General features: G+C 37.2%; 1 long non-coding RNA gene across 1 annotated transcript in view; it reads left to right on the top strand.

Annotated features, from left to right (window-relative positions):
* Positions 1 to 15,618, top strand: part of LOC308679176 — a 121,339-nt gene that overhangs the window by 66,890 nt on the left and 38,831 nt on the right. The window contains exon 3 of the long non-coding RNA XR_014028715.1: positions 702 to 786. This is a non-coding gene — a long non-coding RNA (uncharacterized lncRNA). The remainder of the gene's footprint in view (positions 1 to 701; positions 787 to 15,618) is intronic.

Genomic DNA, 15,618 nt, shown 5'->3' with positions numbered 1-15,618 from the left:
TCCAGTCAGTTTGTGTAGGTATTTCTCTATATGCGTGTGCGTGTGCGTGTGTTTTCAAGAAAAATTCCTGCAGCTTTCTTGACAGCATTTTTTCAGAAATGGTTTGCTTTCTTCTTTCTAGGACTGAGATGAGAGTGATGGTCCAAAGTCACCCATCTGCCTTTGTACTCAGGTTTTGTGGTTTCTAGCCTTTAACTTTTACATTAAACTGGCTCTTACATTGACTGTCTCCAATTGTAAAACAACCATCTTCCATGAGCCAAGCAAAGCATTGGGTTGCAAACACAGGCCATTTCATTTCCTGAGAACTTTACCGAGATCCATGTGGGACTCAGAGATTGTCCTACATGTTGGGAATGTAGGTTACTCTGAAGTGGGAGATTTGTTTTGCAAAAAGCTTATTTCCTGTTAATTTTCATACATTAAACAATTCTAAACAGGTAACATTAGCTAGGTCAGAGTGGTTGGCTAGTATCAAGGTTGGCAAATGTGAAGACTCAAGGTCTGTCCTGTATTTGCCCTATGTAGCTATTTCTCTACCATGAGGTTGCTAAATCCTTAACTTTTCTCTTAAATGTCAACAGCTTATGTAAAAGTAAAGTATACAGTTATAAAATGAATGAAAAAATGGAACTTCCCAACACAAGAATGGCAGGATTTGGCCTGTTTTCTCTATGATTCTTTATTGCTTTTTGTTTCAGATTGTGGTATGTGAATCCTGAGATACTATCATGGAAGTTTTCAAAATCGGACAATGGTATAGGTTGACTATTCATTCCAAATGAGGTAAGGAATGCCTAGAGAAAATAAACAATTTTCAACTAGCCCTAGTTCTTGGTAACTCAGGAACATGGCTTAATTTATTTTACACATATGCACATGATTTTAACAAGTTATTAAATCAATGTATCAGTATTCTGCTTTTTTGATATTATAATCTACTTTTTTAAAAAGAAATTCTGTAATAATTAGAAACATACCACCAAAACAATAATTGCACTTAGAGTTTAAGAAAAACTTACATAAGCAACATTAGCAGGACAAAATGTGAAGTAATTACAAATTAAAATGCAATAAAAACAGCCCCAATCTGGCTGAAGCAGATGGTTGTTGTGCCCAGTTAGAACAAGGATGGTCTAGCACAGCGTTTCTCAGATTTTCTGCAATCATGGACCATTAACTAAATATTTTAAAAATGCAGAACAACAGCCCATCCTCACAATTTTGCATTTAAGAAAATGGGAATTCAACTTTTTAAGACCATTACTTGGTATCAAGTTCCCCTAATAATACACAGAGCCCACTGCAGTTAATTATAGTAGGGTTTTATTTATCTATTTTATTTTGTAACTCTTGGCCAGTGCTCCAAATCTGTTGAAATTACAACTTGGCCTCTGCGTTAGCTGGATAGCATATGAAACAGTCTCCTTAAGCCAAATCCTATCTCTCCTGGCATACATTCATAATAATCAACTTTTCTTTTCTACCCAAGCTACTTTAACTATAATAGAGACATTTTTAATGTCAAAGGACTTTGAGGTCTAATGTCTGAGATGACTCGGTTATATTTTCCTGTCGACAGAGTCCTTTTTAAAACTTTTCCCAATTAGATTGACCCAGACTAAAGAGAAATGCAAAAACACTAACTCCTGGACAGGTGGGCTTTTTTATATCTCCTTAAAAGGGTTGAGATGTTTTATTTTGTAAAAAACACAAAAGTTATACGTGTTTGTCTTGCTGGGATGCTAGGCTTCTTTCCTTCTCTTTTGGACCATCCACTCCTTCTGAAGTAAAAATTCTTTGGTGACTGCTTAGCTCCAAAACACAAGTCTTCTCCATTCTCCTCCTTTCTCCCTACCCCAAACCTGTCAATGTTGCAGCTTTATCAGCAACCTTTGCTGGGGAAAAGGCCCAAACAAAAAGAAAATAAGGCAACATAGGTGCCTGCAATTTTGCTCCTTTCACAAGTGGAAAGTTTTAAAAATATTCACCTGTATTCAACTTAAGGAAATAGAAGAAACCAAATAATATCTTTAAAAAGAATTTGGTTACAGAGAAGTATTGCTTTAAAATGACAAATGAGTAGGACAGATTTCCATGCACTTTTAAGTGTTTCTGTAAAACCTGAAACTATGTTTTCACTCCAAGCGTATTGCTAAACTTTCTATTCTTAACAGTATCTTGTAAAAACACTCTGTAGATTAACAAAGGTAAGGCAGCACTTAAATCAATATATTTTCTCTCCAAGAACAGGGTGCAGTAGACTTGCGTTGTTTGTGAGTGTGAAGTGAACATATTGATATACTTCTCAGTTAAATACCAAGGTCCTTGGATAAATATTTTTTAAGAATGAAAAAAAATCCAATATGTTTAGCAAAAATGGGGGAAAAATAAAAAGAACATACAGAGTAGATAGAATCCTGATAGATCAGTTTTCTCTCGTGGACTTAGAGACTCCAGTGAATATGCAGAAGACATTGTCCATGTAAAATAACTGAATATAATGCAAAAAATCATAATCCATGCATTCTGCTTATTTTTTATTTATTTATGAATAAGTGTATATGTGTCACTGATGAACACTTTGTTGTCTACATGGCTTTACTTGCATAATATCAGTTTTTCATCACGTGCATGCATCTTCCTCTCCTATTACTTGGCCATGTCACTGTCAGGAAGAATTTGTTTCCATTGTCAATTATCCCATTAATTATCCCATTCTCTTTATTTCAAACTAAGGCAGCAGTTTGGTGGCCCAGCTAGGGAGAAGAGGGGAACAGGGCCATGAGAGCAATAGGCTGGCGTGTATGTGTGTGTGTATCGACCCACCACTCACGCAAGTGGAGCTGCGCATGCACGCTAGCCCAACTGGCAGTTGAAGTCCATGAGTCATAAAAAAGCCAAGGTTGCCTACCCCTGGCCTAGGCACTTATTGTTACAACCACAGTTGCCTTCCAGTAGTCCTTTGCTCTACAACTTCCTGCTTCTTTCTCTTGCTTGAGTCCATCATCCCTCTGTGCTCATTGGTTGCATTAAATGAGTAATGTGTTTAAATGAGCAACCTAGCCAATGTCTTTATACACGTTAAAATGCCTAGTGAATACATTTGAGAAATTGTACCCAAACACGTTATTCAAGCTACTGTTTTTGCACTAAAAATGAATCTCTTATTCTCACAAAAGTTCCATATTGAAATACTTCAGAAGTTAGCAGCAGTTTGCCTTATTTTTCCCCTTTCTTATGTCTTCTCTGGTGAGCAACAGTAAAGCTCTGACAGTTTTTCCTTGATACTTAATTATAATGTTACACCAATGATTTATTGGTCTGTTGTAGAGTCTGTTAATACAATCTAAGGAGGCTGAAATCACAGCTTCATTTTCTGTGATCTGCGAAGAAGAATTGATGCCAAAGCAAAATAAACTAAGGGCTCTCTCTTACTAGATTTCAAAACTGTTTTCAAATTTTACCTTTAATCTGGAGGAGTCCTAGAATATACCAAAAAAAAAAATCCAATTTAAGAATTTATTTGAAATCTGGAATTATATTTCAGATTTTAAGTAAGGATTCTCAGTGCATTGCTAACAGGGATCACAGCAGTACCCAGTTTCTTAGGCTATCAATAGTTTCTTAATCATCATGAGTCCATTAGAACTCATTATAATCACATTCCTGTAATCACCAGGTAGTTTGAAATGCTTAGGTATTTGTACACAAGATCTTTCAGTGTTTTCTTATGAGAATGCATGTGATTTTGGGAGTAAAATCATAAGATTCTTGCAAGATTTTATTATCTTTCAAGGCTTGGAATATATTCAAATTGAAGCTTTGTGAGCAATCGTCCTGACTTTGGTTTCAAAGGATTACTCATTTCTTCAAATCCAACAGGAATACAATCTGAGACCTAAAGTATACATTTCATTTATCTAATGCTTATTTAAAACCTTTTCATTTTAATGTCATTCTTTAATTGAAAGCAATATATTATGTGATGTTAATTCAAGCAATGCTTTACTTTGCAGATGATTCCTTTTTTTGTGGGTGATAGCATTCATCAACATACACTACTCCCTGCCTGTTTGCTCTTACCACCCTCTATTGTCTCCCAGCTGTTCATTTAGACTATAATCTCCTTGGGAACTAAGTTCTGTCTATACAGCTTATGTAACACAGGCAGTTAGATTGCATATATCAACATGTCATAATGCCAGGTTTATCCTAGGTTACTGAGAACAAGTTCACAGAGATAGGATATTGTGAGTCCACACTTTTGTTAAGCTACTTCAAATAATGGGATTTTAGGAGAGGTCCAAGGCATGTCACCCATCATCTCCTGCTTTCTTGCAACCACATTTTCCCTCATTGTTTTGCTTTCCAGAAACTAAATTCATTAAGGAGGACAAGATGGAAACTATTTCTAGTTATCACTACCACTCATCCATTGAATGGTTTCATCCATCATGCTAAGTTACAGTTAATGTGATATACAAACAGGGGTTGGATATGAAATTATGACATACTTCAAGACAGTGGAATATGCTCTTGATTTACTACACAAAACCTGATCTATCCCTTTGGTCAAAGGCTGTGGTGCTCAGGCAGCAGCAGAACAGCCATGCTGCTGGACAGAATATGGCTTCAGATAATGAGTAGTGGCCATAAGAGCCTTTTTGAAGACAGGGCTATATTTGCCACATATTCTGGCCTGGACATCTTGGCAGAAAGATGAGACATAACTAGAATAAATACATTTTGAGGACCTTATACTATCTGACCTAGTATAAGAGACAACTGTTGGCTGAGGTAGTAAGGGGGGGAAAGTGAAAAGAGGCTTCTTTCTGTAATTTATGTCAAGTATAACAATTGGACCCCTACTCTTTCTTGTTTTCTTTCCTACATTCTAGTCCAATAGACTTTACCCTGATGTCAAAATATCCACTGATATCTTCCCAAGTCTTTGTTCTTTCTTCTTTATTTAATACCTCTTTGGTCTCTGGTTGAATCTCCATTCCAGCATCCTGTCCTGCACTCTGTGAGCAGACAGCACAGCATTGCAATGGAAATTAGTCATAAAGAATGAATTCTGTGGTGGCAGCCATAGTTGTAAAACCAAGTTTTGTAGGCGTAGGCTGTAGCAGCCCTCATGGGTTTCTGTGGCAATTCATAAATCTGCAGTTCCAGGAAGACTTCAAAACTTTTATTTTCTAAGAAGGAATGATCATTATGCAAAAACCTGACAGGCTGAGTTTTTTTGTTGTTATTTTCACCTTTTTAATCCTTAGTTCATTGCAGCAGGAAGGAACTGAAAAAGTCATATCATTTTCACAGGCCTGCAGATACATGGGCTTGTGGTATCACTATCCAGCTGACTGTTGGGACAGATATAACAAAAGATGAAGTCAGTGCAACCACACCTGAAGGCAAACATTTTATGCTAAAGTGTGTCTTTGTATTCCACAATTACCATATTAGCACTTTGTTTGGACACCGCCAGGAAATATCAGAGCTATAGATTAGACTAGGATCTAATCTGCAGGATTAGATGTTGGGGGGGAATCCCCAATGAAGGCAATGGAAAGCCATGTGTGTATAATATAGTATAGTACAAGAAAAGGACATGGATCTGTCCTTGACATTATCAGACTAGTTGGAGTTGAAGGAACCTTAGTTTAATACATGCATAGAGCATCAGCCACTAAGGCAATATTTTAATTACTATGTGATCCTTTTTTCCCATCTCTTCCAAAATCCCAGTAAAAAATTCAAAGATCTATATGGTAAAGCCTTGATTTAATGGACTAATGGAGTAAAGGAGCATCTATTAAGGTAGAAGTCCCCAACCTTTGGGGCACCAGGGACCGGTTCTATGGAGAGAGGTTTTTCTGCGGAGCAGTGGAGGTGTGGTTTTGTGTGCTGCCTGCAACCCATGGATGGGTCTTTGCTTGTTTGTGCAGTTTATGCGGCTGGCATGCCGCATCCTGGTACTGGTCCACGGACCGGGGGTTGGGGACCCCTGTATTAAGGAATAAATCCAAATGAGTTTTATGCTTACATATTTTATGCATAAGATGGAAAGGGAATGGGATTTGATGTGTGTGTGTGTGTGTGTGTGTGTGTTTAAAACATTTTATACATATGTAAGCTTGACAACAGGATTTGATATATGTGCAGAACCAAATAATATATGGACAGACTTTGTCCATCAAATCCAAAGTCCATTAAACCAGGTTCATTCAACCAAGAATTGACTGTATATTAAAAAAACAACCTCTGCGTAGGCAGAGAAGTATGAATGTTTTAGCCCAACCAGTGTCCCTTATCCCAAAAAAGGGCCAACCTTTTGGTGGGCCAGAGCCTCTTTGACATGGGGGACAGTGACTTAAATTGGGAGAGGCCACATTATCTAACTGGATGAGGCAGGATTAATAATGGCAGATTGAAGTGGTGGGGAGGGTCCTTTACTTTTGAACCATGAAAGGTTAGTTATGTGTCTATTTTCCATGGTGGCACAGTGGTTAGAATGCAGTATTGCAGGCTAACTCTGCCCACAGCCAGAAGTTCAATCCTGACCGGCTCAAAGTTGACTCAACCTTTCATCCTGCCAAGGTCAGTAAAATGAGGACCCAGATTATTGTAAGCAATATGCTGACATTTGTAAACAGCTCAGAGAGTGCTGTAAAGCACTATGAAGGGGTATATAAGTGCTATTGCTATTTCCTCCTCAGAAATAATAGGAAACTGCTATCCATTTTCATCCATCATTACAGTATCAGAAAGGCTTCTGAGGGCTGCAGACAGAGAGTTTGGAATAACAGCAACAACAACAACAACAACAACAACAACAACAATAATAATAATAATAATAATAATAATAATAATAATAATAATAATAATAATAATAATAATAATAATAATAATAATTTGGCATTTTTGTCTATCGAGTCCTTGCCTATCCCAGGTCCTTGGTAAGGACTCGATAGGTAGACAAAAATGCCAAATCCATTCTGAACATCTGACTGACTGTGCGATGATGATGATGATGATGATGATGATGATGATGATGATGATGATGATGATGAATAATTGGAAGGGACCTTGGAGGACTTCTAGTCCAACCCCCTGCTCAGGCAGGAAACCCTATACCATTTCAGACAAATGGTGGTCCAATCTCTTCTTAAAAACTTCCAGTGTAGGAGCATTCACAACTTCTGGAGGCAGGTTGTTCCACTGATTAATTGTTCTAACTGTCAGGAAATTTCTCCTTAGTTCTAGGTTGCTTCTCTCCTTGATTAGTTTCAATCCACTTGATTCTCTCCTTGATTAGTTTCTTGTCATGCCTTCAGGTGCTTTGGAGAATAGCCTGACTCGCTCTCCTTTGTGGCAATCCCTGAGATATTGGAATACTGCTATCATGTCACCCCTAGTCCTTCTCTTCATTAAACTAGTCGTACCCAATTCCAGGAACCGTTCCTTATATGTTTTAGCCTCCAGACCCCTAATCATCTTTGTTGCTCTTCTCTGTGCTCTTTCTAGAGTCTCAACATCTTTTTTACATCTTGGTAACCAAAACTGGATGCAATATTCCAAATGTGGCCTTACCAAGGCATTATAAAATGGCACTAACACTTCATGTGATCTTGATTCTATTCCTTTGTTAATGCAGCTTAGTATTGTGTTGGCTTTTTGGGCAGCTCCAACACACTGCTGGCTCATATTTAAGTGATTGTCCACTAGGACTCCCTCTCACAGTTACTACTATTGAGCAAGGTTACACCTATACTGTACCCATCCAATTGGTTTTTCTTGCTTAAATGTAAAACCTTACTTTTTTCACCATTGAATTTCATTTTGTTAGAGTTAGACAGTGCCCAATGTTCAAGTCTGTCAAGATCCTCTTGTATCTTAAGTCTATCTTCTGGAGTGTTGGCTATTCCTGGAGGGTTGTCCGCTCTTACCCTAGTACATCTCACACAGCTGTTTTAAGGGTTATATAGGAATGGGGAAAATCTATGTGTCACCATATGTTCTTAAAGGAAAAGTGGGTGTATGTTTAATAATGTATAGAGAATACATGTATTGTTGGGTATGGAAAACATTCTTAGTAGTATGAAAGTATCATTATTAGGACCAATCAAATTACACTGAAGCATGTTCAAGCTTTCAAACTGGATTTATTATTCCTAATGGACTCACATAATCATCCTTGTTTCTTACAAAGGAATATGACTCCCCTATCTTAATCCACAAGTAAGCATATAGTATTGGTTTTGATTTATATTGCACACACACCACAGGTACATGGGTGCCATATGGCCAGCTTTTGAAGAAATAAAGTCTGGTGGAATAATCAGCAATAATCCCAGATGTTGACAAAGAATAATCCCAGATGTTTTTTTAGAAATGAAATTAAAGTTACTTGGAAGTCACTACCACTTATAGAAAACAATTCTAAATAAATGTGATACTTGGTCTGCTCTACCATGTTTCCGGATAAATATTTTTTTTGAACCAAAAATTTCCAGGAATTAAAAATTCAGGGAATCCCTTGTAATTTGTGTGTACTTGCAGCTATTGCCCTCATGTCATGTTGGAAGGCTTCCAGCTGGCTGTCTTTCAAACAGATCCTTAGAGTAGAACTCTTGTTATTTCTAAATCTGTCTTCCCCAGCCTGATGGTTACATCCAGATTGAATTGCAAATTGTTCTCAACAATTTAAAATGAGTAAAAAATATCTATATTACATATTAAGAATTAGAGAATGTCTTGCTGTCCAGGTAAACAAAACATAGCCAACTTTGGCTAAGTGAAAAAGGATATGCAGAATCAGATCTGGTTTGAATGGGAAATCCTTACCACAAAAATCAAAAACTGGAAACTAGATGGAGTTTTTAAAAAAAAATCCCAGAAAAAGATTAAACACCTACTGTTGCCCAGAAACCTGAATTTTTTTAAAAAAATATTAAAATTATTCCAGCACTGAACCTAATCTTTTAAAAGTTTACAATTCAAAGTTCCCAATTGCATAGTTAAAGCCAAAATATGCTTTATAAAATAAATTAAGTTCTTCTAACAACTACCAAAGTGTAAAATGAAATATATCTGATAGAAAAATTATAATAATGTAACAATAAAACTTTGAAAAGAAAAAAAAAATTTTTAATTTAATTATTTAAAAATTAAAAATAAATACACATTTCAAATGTGTATTTTTAAAAAATAACTGATTACAGACACAACCTTTTTTCCCCACCCCTTCTTTTCCACAATCTGTATCATGAGGTGGCCTAGTTTGTATGAGATAACATATCAGCATCCCAGTATGTCTTAATTTGTCTAAGGTTAAACTGAAATATTTGCTAACCAAAGAAATAATGGTCCCAAATTACCTCTAATATTTTCAAATCCCAGTTGATATCTGTACCAGACAATTGCTTATTTATTTATTATCTTTATTGCTAAGTCATTAAGTGCTTTAATAGATTGGTCTCCTTTTTAATGAACTGGAGAAAAATTGACAGCACACACAAAAAAAATAAAGCATTTCTAAATCACAGTTCCATTTTCTAAATAGCTCAGCATGAATATCTTGTATTTTAACTCTTCTTTCATCATATGGGATAAATAAATACATATTATATACTCCAAACTGGCTGAAGCCCAAAATATACTTGAGTTTACGACACAAAGTTATATGAGAAGCAATGATTAAGAGCTCTGACTGACTCATGCCAAATCAAACTAAATCTCTTTGCCATAAACCTCGTGAGCAAAATAAACTACTATTGTAATCTTCATCAAAACATCAAATTAAATAATTCAGTCATAGGATCCTTTGAGCTTTCATGCTTCCTTTATATAATTTGCTGCTTATTACCTCTTGGGTGCAGATACTAAGAGTACTAAAACTCAGAAATATATCAGGATCATCATTTAAGGCAGACATGTCAAACACAAGGCCCGGGGGCCAGATCCGGCCCGCGAACTGGTTTCATGTGGCCCCCGAAGCCATCCTGGAAACAGTGAGGGAACGGTCCCCGCTACCTTGGCCCTGGCCCAGAGACCCTCCTTCTGCCAGAGACCCCCAGATCTGTCCCACCCCTGCCCAGGCCCCCATAGGCCCCCTTGATGCCAATGATGTAGAGCTGGCCATGCCCACCCAGTAGGCCATACGCACTCCAGCTGCGCCCACCCAGTAGGCCACGCCCACCCTGGCCATACCCACCCAGGCCCCCCCAAGGGCAACCACAATGCTGATGTGGCCCTCAATGAAATTGAGTTTGACAACCCTGATTTAAGGGCTGTTAATTGTCCTCTCAAATCCCTTCCAAACAACTATCCAATCCCCATTAAGGTGCAGAAATCAGCATTAGGTCTTCCAATTCTTTATTTACCAATCAATTAGTCAATCACATTTAAATCATTTTTATGAAATACATACATATCATTCTGAGAAATTAGATTAAAAAGTAAATTAGCAAAAATGCTATGCTTAGATTATCAAAGAGCTAGGCTAAAAAGTTATAAAGCCCAAACATCGCACCCTTTACAAGGAGTGTTGCAAAAAAAGTAAGAAAATGGGTGGATCTAGCTGGCTAAGTATCGTTTGGAATGCTACCCCAAAGCACATAACATTGTTATTTGAGACTTGGTCCTTGAAACCAGGACCTCTCAAATCCGGAACGTGCTTGAGTCATCGTGCTACCCAGATCAGGGAACAGCAATACTTTGAATGCAGCAAATCCAACACCTCCCGTCACTGACCTCTGCAAAACCCCATTTTGTTACTATTTTCATCACAACACTGTTCTTCCTTTGGTGATTTCTGTGCTCCTCAAAAGGTAGTAGAGATGTCTCTGCCCGCAATAGGGATGTTTGCAAGAATAAAAATGTTCTTCTATACCGGTTCCTCTTCCCGGGCAAAGAAGACAATCTGTTACATATATACTATAGTCTCTTGGGTATCTCTTGGGTGTCCTTTTGGAAACAATGATACTGCAGTCCTGGGGTCTCAAAGAAAGGTTTCCCAGAAGGGAGAGGATTGGTTAAAAGGAATATGAAATGGAAGCAGGCAATTAATAATTATTCAGATACTTAAAGTTAATCCAAACCACAGTACCAGGTGTTTGGGTCAAAAGGATATCACAAAAAATAATTACAAACAGAGAAGGATATGAATGTGATTAATTAGCATAATCATGGACTATTCCTCTGGGAAGTTTGGTTTTAAAAGCAAAAATACTGTAACTGAAAAGCATAATGCCAAAAGTCACAAAAAGATGGTCAGAATTTAAATAAATAAAAACTAGAGCTTAGAAAGCAAAGAATTAAAGAGGTGCTTTATTTATTTATTTAGTAGCTAGGTAGCACAGAGCATTAAATAAGCTGTTATTAAATATACTCTAGTATCCCAAAAATCCTTTTATATGTATAGTAGATTTTAGGCCCTAACAAAGCTATACTTGGGGACAAAGGGCATTTAATACATTTCTATATGGTTGCAAGGTTGTTGCTTCATAAGTGCTCAAGCTATTACTCTGGATTTAAAAATCCCATGTCAGAACTACAATAACAATCCAGTAATCTAGTGGATGAGTAGTTCCCAACCTGATATTTTTCCAAATATGCTGAACTACTTACTACTCATACACCATGTCATACATCTGGACAAGTAAGCAACTTGGAAATGAAAAATGAACTTCAGAACTGATTATTTTCTCTTCAAGACATATCTATAATTTAAAGGCAACACAGGGTTTTTCCAAAGTAGAGATTTATAACGTCTCTCCGCCAGCAATAATTGTTCTGATATGAATTAGTGATTTATCATCTGAGCAATCACTGCTCCATACTGTAAAATATTTTTGAGGAAATCCTCAAAGAATCTGATGACACGTTGAAGATAAAAAAATGTATTTTATGTTTATGGAATATATTTTTCTGTAAAGCCCATGTTGTTGCCTTTGCTGAAAAAAAAAGATTTATCCTTCTGGAAACATGAATATGAAAAGAATCTTGACCTACTAGCTTGATCTTTTTAAGCATCCTACAATCCCATCCAGAACAGAGTGAAATCACAGTACATCAAATGTTTCCTTTGGCTAAATACCCATACCTACATGTCAATCTTTACATGCATGCTCATATTACAGGGTGATTATATTCTTTTGGACACAATTTATTTTTTCATTTTTTATTTTTTCATTCTGTGTGACTAAAATAGGCTTTAACACCTTCTCTTTCACTGGGGGTGTGTACGAAAGCACTATTTACAAAAACGTATTGTTATCCATTGTCCCTGGTACGTCAAGGCAATCTTCACTGAAGGCAAAAGGAAGATTAATAAGATTAGAAGAAAATAAATAAGTTGCATAAACTCTTTACAGTCAACAAGGGTAAATAAAATGTTCTGTTAGAGCTGCCAAAATCACACTGACAATCAATCAGCAGCTGTCCATAATACATAAATAATAAAAAGTGGTGTTGGCTTCTCTTGTGTATGCACATACATGCATTAATAAATCCAGATTAATAACAATTTCAGTGTTCTATCCACACTAAATCAGTCACTATGTGACCCTTTACTCTTTTGTCCACAAAAAGTGGAACTGAGACCAGCATGTGACATGATTTTCTTCTGCATCTCCAAATAAATTTTTTTAGAATGCCTAAAAAAGTGGATAGAAATCCAGGAACAGCATTTATACATCAAGTCTGTGGAAAAGCACACTGCTGGATGCCCCCCCCCCTCCGCCCTTCAATCTAAAGGGAAAGTTGCACTATTTCAGATTCTACTTTAATAAATTTAATGTCCCAATCCACCCCAATACTCTGGGGAACTTGCATTTGCCTTCAAAGTCACCATTTTTCTTTAACCCTTAATTGACCTTTATTGAGACAACAAGGACTGATTACACACAGTACAAAAGCTGGAGCTAAGCTCAGATGAGGTGATATGCTGAAGAGAATCCAAAGATTGTACATCTACTCATGGATGTCCACGGGGCATGATCAAAATAATGGCCCTGGTCAAAGCTCCACCTGTTTTTTTATGCATGGACACCCCTGTGATGTACTAGATTAAAAAATTGTGCTGTAATTATCAAGTTGCAAAATGCATGCCAACTAACAGATGAGAATGGATATGCCTGAGTAACATTAAAATATTTGTGTCATCATGCTTGTAATTAAATATCTAATTCAGTATTTCTCAAACATGGCAACTTTAAGGCATGTGGACTGGTGGATGGGGATTTCTGGGCGTTAAAATCCACAAGTCTTACAGTTGTCAAGTTTGAGAAATACTGATTCTAGTTAGGGACATTTTGAAAAGCTGCTCTTTGTTCTTTATAAGTCTGTTGCTTTCTCAGTTGTGACCCTGGGGAAAAATTAGAAAGTTTAGAAAGCTGGGATATCATCTGCCATAAATTAAGATATCACTGAGAACCAAGCAGACCATACACGTAAGATGGAAATTATTTAAGGAGTCAGTCAATGCTTTTATTAATGGAAGAGCAAATAGGAAAACAGGGACTTGAGACTGCTTGAGTTTGCTCTCAGTATTGTCCCTAGTGGACTTATGTCCACAAGGCACAAATATACGCTATTATTTAATAATTTAATTTAATAACATTTATATACCGCCCTTCTCCCTGAGGACTCAGGGCGGTTCACAGGGCAGAATAAAATAGCAAATACAAACATTAAAAAGAGATTAAACAATTGCCCTAGTTAATAACAATAGAAGTACAATTCTAAAAAACCCCAAGATAAAATTAAAAGACCAAAAATAAAACAACATATTACTATATGTATAAAAGTTCCAATTCTTCAAATATATACATTTTTTAAAATGCTAGGCTGTTATCTTCAGGACAAAAGATTATAGAGGAATTATCTACTTTTTTATTATTAATATTATTAACCTCCAAAGGATATATTGGTTAAGAACGCCTCATCCTAAAATCAAGGCATCAACATCAAAGATCAGAAAAACTTTTACAGATTTATTAAGAAAGATTGCAAAGCTGGGACTGAGTTCTGCTAAGTCAGGGCTAAGTGCCTAAGGTCAGTCTGTAAAAAAAGAAATTGAGCCTCAGTCTAACAAAAGCTCCAGACAAAAGGCAGCCTTTAGCTTTGAACGGCCAATGCAAAAGAAATGTCACCAGTTGAAATAATAATAATAATAATAATAATAATAATAATAATAATAATAATAATAATAATAATAATAATAATAATAATAATAATAATAATAATTTTATTTGTATACCGCCCTTCTCCCAAAGGACTCAGGGCAGTGAACAGGGCAATACATGTTAAAAGACAAGAATACAAAAATTAAAAGAGATTAAACAAGATGCCCAAGAACTATAACAATAAGTTAAAATACATAAAAAGCAATAAAACCCAAACCCATCACCCATCAGGCCAGGCCGGCTTGTTCGAACAGGTAGGTCTTTAGGTCGCGCCGGAAGGAGCGAAGGTCGGGCGCCATCCGGAGCTCAACCGGAAGATGGTTCCATAAATCTGGCGCGCCCACAGAGAACACCCTCCCCCTGGGGGCCACCAGTCGACATTCTTTGACCGGTGGCACCCTGAGGAGGCCCTCTCTGTGGGAGCGCACTGGGCGGAGGGAAGTTGATGCCGGCCGCAAGTGCTCCCTGTGGTATTCCGGACCCATGCCATGAAGGGCTTTGTAGGTCATTACCAGCACCTTGAATCTCACACGGAAGACAACTGGGAGCCAATGCAGCTCGCGGAGCAGGGGTGTAACATGGGAGTATCGGGAAACTCCCAACACAACTCTCGCGGCTGAATTGCTAGTAAAGAGCAGAAACTCCAACAAAGAAAAGGAAAAATATATCAAGTCTGATGTTTTCTCAGACTTCCTCTGGGCTGATTTGTCTCAAGCTTGGAAATTTTCTGATTCACAAGTAACAAAGCTTTATTTGTGAGTAAAGTGACTTCATCTTCCTGGCTATTTGCCCCATAGAACTGACAGCTGCAATTAGATTTTGAGGTCACCTAGTCTGTGCAATATAAAGAATGTCATAATATCCATCGTAGAAACCTGTCTATTTCCTGCTTGGATCCTGACAATAAAAAATCCATTATTTCATTGTCAAATCTTACCAATTAAAAGTTACAGTATCTCTCAAGTGTCAATCAGAAGCTGCATCTCTGCAATTGCAATTCCATTGGTTCTAGCCATGCCCATCCAGGTTTTTGGTTTTCATTTTCTCTGGCTAGTCCTTACCCAGTCCTCACTTGATAGTTTTTAGGGAGAAGGGGAGGGGGAGCTTGTCATTCTGCAAATCTTGGGTTTCCATTCAATTCCATTCCATGCTTGTTTCTCCTTTTGCTTTCTAAGGAACTCCACCGGTCTGCATGTTGCTACTAATATAGTCTCTGAGCTCTTCCCTCACACATGCTTCTGAAGTCAGTGGAGAAGTCATGGAAGCATGAATGTGTCCTGTGGAACACAAATGAGATACTCTTTTTATTTCCTCATTGTTCCATGTGCTTTAACAATTTAACTAACTATGAATGCACCACAAGCTTCACATGCATGGGCCTTAGTGGCGTAGTAGTTGAAATACAGTGTTGCAGGCCAATTCTGCC

Source organism: Vipera berus, assembly GCF_964194415.1.
Source record: "Vipera berus genome assembly, chromosome: 1".
NCBI lineage: Eukaryota > Metazoa > Chordata > Lepidosauria > Squamata > Viperidae > Vipera > Vipera berus.
The sequence above is the reverse complement of the archived record's forward strand: the minus strand, read 5'-3'. Positions and strand labels throughout refer to the sequence as shown.